The sequence below is a fragment of the Sarcophilus harrisii genome, chromosome 1 (genome assembly GCF_902635505.1).
Source record: "Sarcophilus harrisii chromosome 1, mSarHar1.11, whole genome shotgun sequence".
Taxonomy (NCBI): domain Eukaryota; kingdom Metazoa; phylum Chordata; class Mammalia; order Dasyuromorphia; family Dasyuridae; genus Sarcophilus; species Sarcophilus harrisii.
In genome coordinates this window covers 231,687,997-231,698,847 of record NC_045426.1, presented here as the reverse complement: position 1 = coordinate 231,698,847, position 10,851 = coordinate 231,687,997, and the positions used below count along the sequence as shown (strand labels likewise).

Genomic DNA, 10,851 nt, shown 5'->3' with positions numbered 1-10,851 from the left:
TACTAAAAAAAAAAAAAAGTATTCCGCAGGAATTACCTATTGTTGTTTTCTTATGTGTACTTATTACCAGAGATCAAATCAATTCCCTGGTATTATTTATCTTCAGAAGAGTAATTGAGAAAGAGGGAATTAGAGGTCAGTCTGCTTAGAACTGAGGGGTCAGACAACTCTGATCTGACAGTCTGGGTGTGAACTCCAGTGGGGATTGTAGCTCATTACTATGCAAGAAGGACCAAGGTGGGAACTCAGCCCTAGAGCAGAGTCTAGGTGTAAACTCCAGTGGGGATTGTAGCTCATTACTATGCAAGAAGGACCAAGGTGGGAACTCAGTCCTAGAGCAGACCATGGAAAGACTCTCCAAGCTCAGGAGTTCTCTCCTTTGGTGGGTGGAGTCAAGGCAGGGCCAAGTCAAAGGAAGACATATAAAAGCCTCCAGCACCTCAACCCTGACATCTTTTTCTGCCAGAGCTCCAGGGAAAGAGCCAGCATTGCCTCTCCTGAGAAGAGCATCTGAGAAGGGAGGAACTGAAAGCCCAGAGACATGGATGTCAAAGACTTAATTGAAGATCTCCGAGCAAGCCTCACTTGCCCCATCTGCTTGGGCTACTTCAGAGATCCAGTGACTGTCAATTGTGGCCATAGCTTTTGCAAAGGCTGTCTTAGACAGTGCAGGGTGGGAGCCCAGGAAACCTCAGCCTGCCCAGAGTGCAGAGAAGATATCAATTATGACAGGGACCTGGTGAGCAACAGGAGCCTGGAGCAGCTGTCCATCACCACCAAAATGCTCAGACCTCATCTAGTGCAGGCCCTTGTGGGCCTGAGCACCTGTGAGAAACATGGAGAAAAGGAGAAGCTCTTCTGTGAGCAAGACCACAGACTCTTCTGTGATTCCTGTTCCTTAGCCCCAGAACACAAGGATCATCAAGTCCTTCCCTTGGAAAAGGTGGCTGCCAAGGCCAAGGAGAAGCTCTTGGAGCTTCTTAATGTCTTAAAAAGGAAAGAAGAATGTCTTCAAGAGGCATGGGACCATGCCATAAGGGCAGAGGCAAGATGTAAGAAGTATGCCCTCCATTCCCAACACTTACTTAAGTCTGAATATGAAAAAATGCATCAGTTCTTAAGGGAGGAAGAAATTCTACAGTTATACAATAGGAAGCAACAATTGAGAGACAACATGGGAAAATATGAGAGGCACAAAGTCAAACTGTCACAAGACATCCAACGTGTGAAACGAGTGCTACTGGAAGTGGAGGAGCATGTGGAGGAAACCCCCTCAGAAATGCTGCAGGGTATGAAAGGCACCTTGGACAAGAGTGAGAAGCTTCTCCATCAAGAGCCAGAGGTTGTCTCTGAGGTCTGGGCCATCTTTCCCATCACTGGCCTGAGAGAAATACTCCTGACCTTCTTCAGGGATATAACTCTGGATCCGGAAACAGCCCACGCTCATCTCGTCCTGTCTGAAGACCTGAAGAGCGTCAAGTACACAAGCGTCCCCCAGGACGTGCCCAACAATGAAGAAAGATTTGTCCATTTGCTGATGGTCCTGGGGGCCCAGACCTTCACCTCAGGCAGACACTATTGGGAAGTAGAGGTGGGAGAAAAGACAGAGTGGGAAGTGGGCATCTGTGAAGAGTCCATCAGCAGAAAGTGGAAGCGCTCCCCGTTCCTCGAGGATGTCAGGATTCTGGCTGGCTGCAGACATCAAAATCGTTTCTTTCTATGGAATTCACAGGATGGCTATTTTCTAAGCTCACCTATCTACAAAGTGGGCATCTTTCTGGATTATGAAAGGGGACACATAGCATTTTACAATGCCATGGACAGATTTCTGCTCTGTAGCTTGCCAAACAAGGCCTTTCAAAAGCCTATGCGACCTTGGTTCTCTCCCTGTCTTCCTGATGAAGGAATCACCCCCAGATCTCTTATTATATGCCCCAGGAGTACCCAGTAGATGCCTGCCCAATGATCATCCTGATTAGGAGTTACCTTCCTTTTCAAGCAACGAAAAAGCACACCTGAAATGCATCTCCCATTACAACTCACATCAATCAAGTATTGGAAGATGATGTTTTAAAACATTGCTCCCAGGAATTACTTGTTACTTGCTTGTGTGTACTTGCCACCAGAGATCAAGCAAATGAACTGGTGAGAATACCTGAGAGCAGTTCTGCTTGGAACTGAGAGACCAGACACCTCTGTGATTCTTGTCCATTAGTCCCAGAACTTATGGACTTGGAAAGTCTTCTGTCAAGTGCCAGGAGAAGCTCCAGTAGACAAAGTACATCTTAAAGAGAAAAAAAAAAAAGAATTTCCAGTTGCATTGGACAAATTTTTTTTTTAATTTGAAAATTGTTTAAAAATGCCTAACCTACATCATGTTGCTTACTGTCTCTGGGAGGGGTGAGGGGACGGAAAGAAGAATAGAATCTGGAACTCAAGATTTAAAAAATCCCAATGAATGTTAAAATGTGGTGTTACATTTAATTGTGGAAAATAAAATATTGAAAAATATAAAAAAGTTTAGTGTGCTTTCTAGAGCCCCCAAGTTGGGATCCCAAAATGTATTGTAGAGCCCTTATGCTGCAGGGCCAAAATATCCCATCCAGGCCAGCTCTCTGTAGGACCCTGGGACCAGCCTTGGTCTCAGTGGAGGAGTGATGAGGCACATGGATGGTCAAACATAAGAGTCTGTTTATTTCAACTTCCCTTCAGCCTTAAAAACCTTAGTGAAATTACATCACCACAGCACACTGGGCATGTGCTAACTATAAGCACTCTGCTATTAACATGTAAATGCCTCTTTTGCTGCAAGTATCTCTGTTTCAAGTACAACACAGGTTGTCTTGCCACTCTCCCTCCCCCCCCACTTCTCAGAAAGGCTGAGAGAGAAGCCCCAAGGGGAGAGGAGAGCCCAACCAGACATGGTCAGCTAGTTCCCTCTGGGCTAAAGCTTCTTCTGCCTCACTGAGAGTTACCCCACCATCTGTGCCTCTCTACAAAAAAATACCAGTAAGAATACAAATACACTGGAAAAAATAAAATCTTTGTTCCTCAGCTTAATGAGTTTCCTTCACTTTCTCTTCCATTTCATTCACAATACACACAAAGATCATTATCTCCTTTTCCTATTAGTCAAGATTGCTTTTCTTTCATGTTCATGAAGTATAAAACTCCTATATTTCATCATAATCTACGTCATTCCAGTTTTCTCTATGACTTCTGGTTCCTGAATTTACTCTTCATCTTGATTCGGACCTTCATGCTCTCTGCTCCTCTGTTTTTTTAATAGGCAATCACCCCTATATCACTTATGCTTTCCTTCCTTCCATAGACGGATCCCTTGGTGAACCAGTTCATCTCATTAAAAAAAGTTTTCAACTCATTTTTATTTTTATTTTCATTTCCAAATCCTCTCCTTCCCCCATCCATTGAAAAGAAAAAAAAAAACCTCATGATACATATGAAATCATGCAAGACATTTCCACATTTTGTTTAGTCATTTAAAATCTCTTAATTTATGGCCATTTGGTTTTCTTGGTAAAGATATGATAGTGGTTTGTCATTTCCTTCAATTTCATAGGTATTATTGAAAAAGAAATAAAGAAAATCCAAATTCTCCATGCACATTCTTTCTAAATCATCTAAACAGATTATGCCTTTCAAAACTCATCCTATTATTCCATCCTTCTTCTTTACATATTCAAAAATATTGGTGTTACCTCAGTGTCTAATTTCTTTCTCTGATCAATATGAACACTTTTCAATGACTATAAATGGCGTTAAATTTATTCATGAAAATTGTCTGTTCATATCTTTGACCATTATCAATTGGAAATAGTTGATTTTGAATACAAGCCATTCCTACCTTATCATGTAATCCAAACTAGCAAGACAGAATTAGAAATATTTAATAATTTATTAAATAGAGATATACTGGACAATGGATCATGTTGGTCCCAGGCTAATGAGACTACTGTCTCAAGAATCCAGCAAACAATCTGAGTTCTCAATGACCATATATACAATGCCAGACACAGGGGTACAGGCAGGGCAGATGGGTACTGAGAGAAGGAACAGAATTCGCAGGGTGTGACCTTTGGAGGATGACTAATCAGGGAGGCACCCTGGACATGGGAGAGCATCTTGCTAAATAAGATACTTCTCTAAAAGCTTGGGATGGAAGGCATTCTGATTTATCAAGTATTCTGATAAGAGGAGGGAGGATTTGCAGAACTGAAGCAGGAAACCGAGGCAGGACTAGTCAGACATTGGAAACTAGTCAGGAATATAAAAGAGAACATTCCCCCCCCCCTCTCCTGAATATTCAAATCATTGAATTACTTTCCTCTAGAAGGTCTTAAATTTTAAACCCTAGGTAAATAAACCAACTAAACTAGAAAAATCAGGACTTATGGGAAGACCAGTCTTCCTTTACCAGTTATTAGCATGAAACACATTCTCATTGGGAGACACAGGCCTCCTTTCAGGCCTCAGTTGGGATTCACCAGACATGGACAGTTCACTGCGAGTTAGGTCTGTGGCCATTTGTGCATTAAACAGCCTCTGCCCAGTAGCTGTGCTCAAGACAGTCCTACTGCCCTCAAGAGGGCACCCCAAGTCTGTCAGGGACTCCAAAAGAGGGAAAAAGTGGGGCCTGGAGTAGCTCCACCTGTCCCCTCTCTATGGAACAGGAGATAGATTTCTGAGCAAATCGTGCAGTTAGACCAAGGCAGGCAACCCTGAACTGTTAGAGTCCTGATATCAAAATACTGAAATACTAATGAAGGGACTGGGGTAACAGGATTGGAGAAACAGATCAGAGAGACTGCCAGTCCCAGGATAGGTGTCTGATTATCGTTGTTTCTAAAGAATAATCCCACAAACTGAGTCTGCCAGGGCAATTCCAGCAGAATAATGGAATTCAAAGTTAAAACATAACCAGCAAATCATAGTCCAGTCAATTTTAAGCAACGAGTAAAAATGAAAAGGACTGTTTAAATAATTTCCAATTCAATCTGAAGTAATGAAATAGGGGGCAGGGCAGAAGTGCCTAAGAAAAATACATCAGTTTTCCCCAATTTCCTGACCAGCTTCAATCAGTTTCCTTCCTCCCTTTTTTACACAGAAAAGAAATGATCAAATGGCTATTCCACATATAAATCCCAAGAGTGAATCACAATTCCTGTACATAACAGATTAGTACAGTATGTTTCCTAAAAACCCCCCAAACATACAGCAACAGTTACAGTTTTAACAAATCTTAAACACAGTGATACAGTTAAAATTTTAACAATAATTCAATCACTTTCCCACTCCCCAATATCAGTCCAAATTACATCAGGAGCAGTGATCTTAAAATCTGCTTCCTGCTGAGGACTCCACAAAGGGCGTGGCTGATGGGCCAATCCAGAAGCAAGTCAATACTCTTAATTGACCAAAATCTAGACATAAAGATTAGAACAGACTGATACAAAACGTGAAGAGTCCAGGATGAATTGGCCAGCAGTTTCCCAATAGATAAAATAGCAGTTAGGCTTTTGCTCTCTCATTATACAGAGACCTTTAAAAATCTGAATATCCACAGACACAAATATTCAGTTACAGAGAGATGACCAGGATAAATAACCATTTACCAAGTATTTAGGATATAATGATTCCATATAGCCAGGTATAATATATAACCAGATTGGAAATAGCAAGGTATGACAATTGAATTGCATTAACGGTTTATATTGTCCTTTCCTGTGATAAATAGAAATCAGTCACAGGAGGAAAAAATGCAGAGACACAACCATAACATAAGCAGTTAAAACTTAACTTTCAGCAAAACAGGATAAAATAGCTTTAATTCATTTTTACTCTAGATAATTGTCCCACTGTCAGAGGGTAGAGTTTTAAAACTCCCAAATAGCATTAAGTATAAGTCCAAAGAATTTTACTTCTATTAACAAATTCTATTAACCAAGTTTTAGACATATCCTAACCAGATATTTATCATAACCTTCTATTTATGACAGTAAGAATTTGTCTCAATAAGTTCACTTCTTTCATATCTAAACAGATGTTCCCATAAGTGAACATTATACATATAATTCAGTTTGCTTTTAAAAATGCCCAATACATAGACATATAGTCCAAATTACATATTGCCCATAACAGAAACTTTTTCAAAAGGACAAAAATATTTTTTCAGAGATTCCTTAAATGACCTTAGAATGACCTAAAACAATTAATTAAAACTTAGAATATCCTATAGAGAACATCTTAATATCACATAAAAGAATCCAAGAGGTTCTTAAAAATATTAAACTTTCAGAAATATCATAACCTCATGTTGATAACAGTAATAAATTAGTTTCAGTAACTTCAACAAGTTAGCTTTCATATTTAACAGAAACATTTTCTTTTCTTTCTTTCTTTCTTTCTTTATTTTATTTAATAGCCTTTTATTTACAAGTAATATGTATGGGTAACTTTACAGCATTAACAATTGCCAAACCTCTTGTTCCAATTTTTCACCTCTTACCCCCCCCCCCACCCCCTCCCCCAGATGGCAGGATGACCAGTAGATGTTAAATATATTAAAATATAAATTAGATACACAATAAGTATACATGACCAAACCGTTATTTTGCTGTACAAAAAGAATCAGACTCTGAAATATTGTACAATTAGCTTGTGAAGGAAATAAAAAATGCAGGTGGGCATAAATATAGGGATTGGGAATTTAATGTAATGGTTTTTAGTCATCTCCCAGAGTTCTTTCTCTGGGCGTAGCTGGTTCAGTTCATTACTGCTCCATTGGAAATGATTTGGTTCATCTCATTGCTGAGGATGGCCAGGCCCATCAGAACTGGTCATCATATAGTATTGTTGTTGAAGTATATAATGATCTCCTGGTCCTGCAACAGAAACATTTTCAAAAGGACAAGGAAAAAGTATGGACATAACCTCAGGACACAATCAGTTAAGCTTATACAGAATACCCAATTTTACAAAAAAGAATGTGAAAGATTCAATATCCTTTAAACCTTTAGAAACAGCCCTACCAAATTATAGATCAATTAACTTAAAATCAGGCCTATCTCTTGAAATCTTTTGCCAAAGCCACGCCTCTGCAGAAAGGGCTTGAGCACACTTAGTGTGGGGGGGAATTCCTCGTGGCCGCCATTCCCCCCACTCCACCTCCAAAGGGGGGGGGGGGAGGAAGGGGAGCTAACTGGCCCCCCAGGATAACTCAATAACTGGAGTAGAAGAGAGCAGTGGGGGCCAGTTTAAGACAAAAGGTCCCAATCCCACCTAACCTTTAAAGTAGCAGAGAGTCATGGGGTGGGGGTGGGTTCCCGATGGAATTTTCCTAAACTTCAATTTAGAAAAAAAATCAGATCCTAATTGGAGACACATGACCCTTTCAAGTTAACAGAACTTCACTCCAACAAGTTCTTAAGATCTTACATTCAAAGATAACTAAATCTAGCCTGCCAAGGCAACAGTTAAATTATTCTCACAATTTAAAACTGCCCAAAAGAATACTCAAAACAAATCTGGCATGCAAAGGCAACAGCAAAATTATTTTCCACAATTTAAAAAATCATTCTAATCAGATGTTTTCTCCAACCTGAGTTCAAAGCAATCAGCATGACCTCCTTTCATTCTCCAGAGGCCTTATCTAAGGTAGCTCCATTCAAGCCAGGCCTGAATTTAAACTACCCAAGTGCCAAGTTTTTTTTAAGTTTAAAATCACCAGTAAATTTTAACCAATTCCCAAATTTCTTAATTTAGCAGAGCTCTGAACCAAACAAAGTCACAAACAAATGACAAACGGCACATAACACATATGGACATAACTGCATGACTGTGTGGCCAAAAACATGAAACAAAACATTGCCCAGAGTTGTGCCAACTGGCACACAGAACCAGATGTGTCTTAGATGCCCAAGTAGGGCCCCCTGTGTCCAGAAGATTCTACTCCCAGAATTTATGCCTGTCAGTATTTCATAATTCTGGGAATCCAGATGCTAGCATGAACAGATAGTACCCCAAAAGGTACTCAGACCCACTTACTCTCCAATGGCCAAAATGGGAGTGTCAGGCTGTTGTGGCTGGAAACTGCTCTCTTTTTCTGGAGGCTCTGGGAAAAAAAATCCAGGGGGACCCCGCCTCTCCAGGTCAAGAATTCAGATCCCCAGCCACCCTGAGGCCCAAAAAGTCTCTTATCTCTAATCCTGCTCATTTTCTAACATCTCAGTGGGAAGCCTCCAAAATGTAATGCTGGAGAAACTGAGTAAGACAGAGCTTAGAACAGTATCTTATATTCTAATAGCTTGGGATGGTGAGAGGCATTCTGATGTTCTATCAAGTATTCTAATAAAGAGGGAGAGGAGGTTGTGGAGAACTGAGAAGCAGAGAAACTGAGGCAGGACTGAGTCAGGATAATTAGGGAAACTGAGTCAGGACAATAAAAGAGAACCTCATAATCTCAGATTGGCTAATATAAAAAAAATGGCAAATGGCAAATATTAGAGAGCATGAGGGGCAATTGGGACAGTAATACCCACTTGGTAGAGTTGTGAACTAATCCAGTCATTCTGGAGAGCAATTTGGAACTATGCCCAAAGGCCAACCAGACTGTACAGTACCATTGTTGAGGTGTGAGAGATGATCCCTTGGCTGGTGTCTCAGGTTCTTGCAAAAGAATTCACAATCCCAAATGCAGGCAAGGTTTGTGGCAAAAATGGGTTTATTAAATTGAGAGACAACTTCCCGGGGGGGGGGGGGGGGGGCACATCTCCAAAGGATTTTCAGCAAATGTTTGGGGTTCAGCCTTTGAAAATATTAGGTTTTTATGGCCCAAAGCTAGGGAACAATCTCCAGATGAGTTTGAGGGACTAATTTTCAATTCAATGCAGGGTGATCATTATGCCCCAGACCTACATCTCCAATTGAATTGTAGGTGGAGATCACCATCTGGGAGTTTCCCCCTGAATAGGAAGGTGGGGTCCCATCCAGAGGTCAGGAGGAATTAGGTTTTAGGGTGTCTCTAACCCAGGTCCACCCCACCCCCAAAGGTCAGGGGGACAATTTATATAACTATGACTACTAGATCAGTATCCCAAAGAGATCATAGAAAAGGAAAAAGGACCTACATATGTAAAAATCTTTATAAGAGCCCTCTTCAGTATTAGATGTTGAGGGGATGTCCATCTAGACTCTGCTCTATGGCTGAGGAATGACTGAACAAGTTGTAGCATATGAATGTGATAGAATACTACCATGCAGAGATAATAAGCATTCAGATTTTTGAAAAGCCAGGAGCAATTTGTACGAACTGATAGGACATGAAGGGAAATGAGCAGAAATCAGGAAAATGTCTCCACAGCATCAGACACATGGTGTGATGATCAACTAGGAACTGGCAACTCCTCTTGTTAGTAACACAGTGATCCAAGCCAAGTCCCATGGACCGATGATAGAAAATGATATTCATAACCAGATAAAAAAACAGCTGAACTCTGAGTGAAGGTCAAAGCATATTTCTTTCACTGACTTGAATTATTTCATCATTTTTTCCCTTCTGATTTCTTTCTTCTTTCACAACTGTAACCTAGGGATATATGTGTTATGCAATTGCACATGTATAATCAATATCAAATTGTCAGCTATTTTGGAAAGAAGGGAGGTAGGGAAGGAGAGAAATTTGGTACTCAAAATCTTGGTACAATGAGTGTTAAAAATTGCCTTTCCATATAACTGAGGAAAAAAATAAAATACTTTTAAAACAAAAGAACTACTCCAGCTTATGCAATGCCTCTTCTAATAAAAGGAGAAGCTGCTCCCTCAAGAACCAGAGATTACTTTCCCTGAATGTAGCTTGAGAGAAATGCTCAAAAGCTTCCACAAAGAGGAATCAGGGGTCAGTCTTCTTGGAATTGAGGGGTCAGACAATTCTGATCTGAGAGTTAGGTGTAAACTTCAGTGGGGATTGTAGCTCATTACTATGCAAGAAGGACCAAGGTGGGAACTCAGTCCTAGAGCAGAGTCTAGGTGTAAACTCCAGTGGGGATTGTAGCTCATTACTATGCAAGAAGGACCAAGGTGGGAACTCAGCCCTAGAGCAGAGTCTATGAAACTCCAGTGGATTGTGCTCATTACTATGCAAGAAGGACCAAGGTGGGAACTCAGTCCTAGAGCAGACCATGGAAAGACTCTCCAAGCTCAGGAGTTCTCTCCTTTGGTGGAGTGGAAGTCAAGGCAGGGCCAAGTCAAGGAAGACATATAAAAAGCCTCCAGCACCTTTCAACCCTGACATCTTTTCTGGAGGCTCAGGGAAAAGCCAGATTGCCCTCCTGAAGAGAGCATCTGAGAAGGGAGGAACTGAAAGCAGAACATGGATGTCAAAGACTTATGAAGATCTCGAGCAACTCACTTGCCCTCTGTTGAGCTACTTCAGAATCAGTGACTGTCAATTGTGCCATAGCTTTTGCAAAGGCTGTCTTGAACATTCAGGGTGGGAGCCCAGAAACCTCAGCCTCAGAGTCAGAGAAGATATCAATTATGACAGGGACTGGTAGCAACAGGAACCTGGAGCAGCTTCCATCACCACCAAAATGCTCAGACCTCCTAGTGGCCCTTGGGCCTGAGCACCTATGAGAAACATGGAGAAAAGGCTCTTCTTGAGCAGACCACAGACTCTTCTGGATTCTTTCCTTAGCCCAGAACAAGGATCATCAAGTCCTTCCCTTGGAAAAGGTGGCTCCAAAGAGGAAGAAAGCTCTTGGAGCTTCTTATTCTTAAAAAAAAGAATTCTTAAGGCATGAGGACCATGCCATAAGGCAGAAAAGATGTAAGAAG

General features: G+C 41.0%; 1 pseudogene; it reads left to right on the top strand.

Moving 5' to 3' along the window:
* The first annotated feature begins 205 nt into the window (after positions 1-205).
* On the top strand, positions 206-2,221 carry LOC100929807 (annotated as a pseudogene).
* Positions 2,222-10,851: the final 8,630 nt, after the last annotated feature.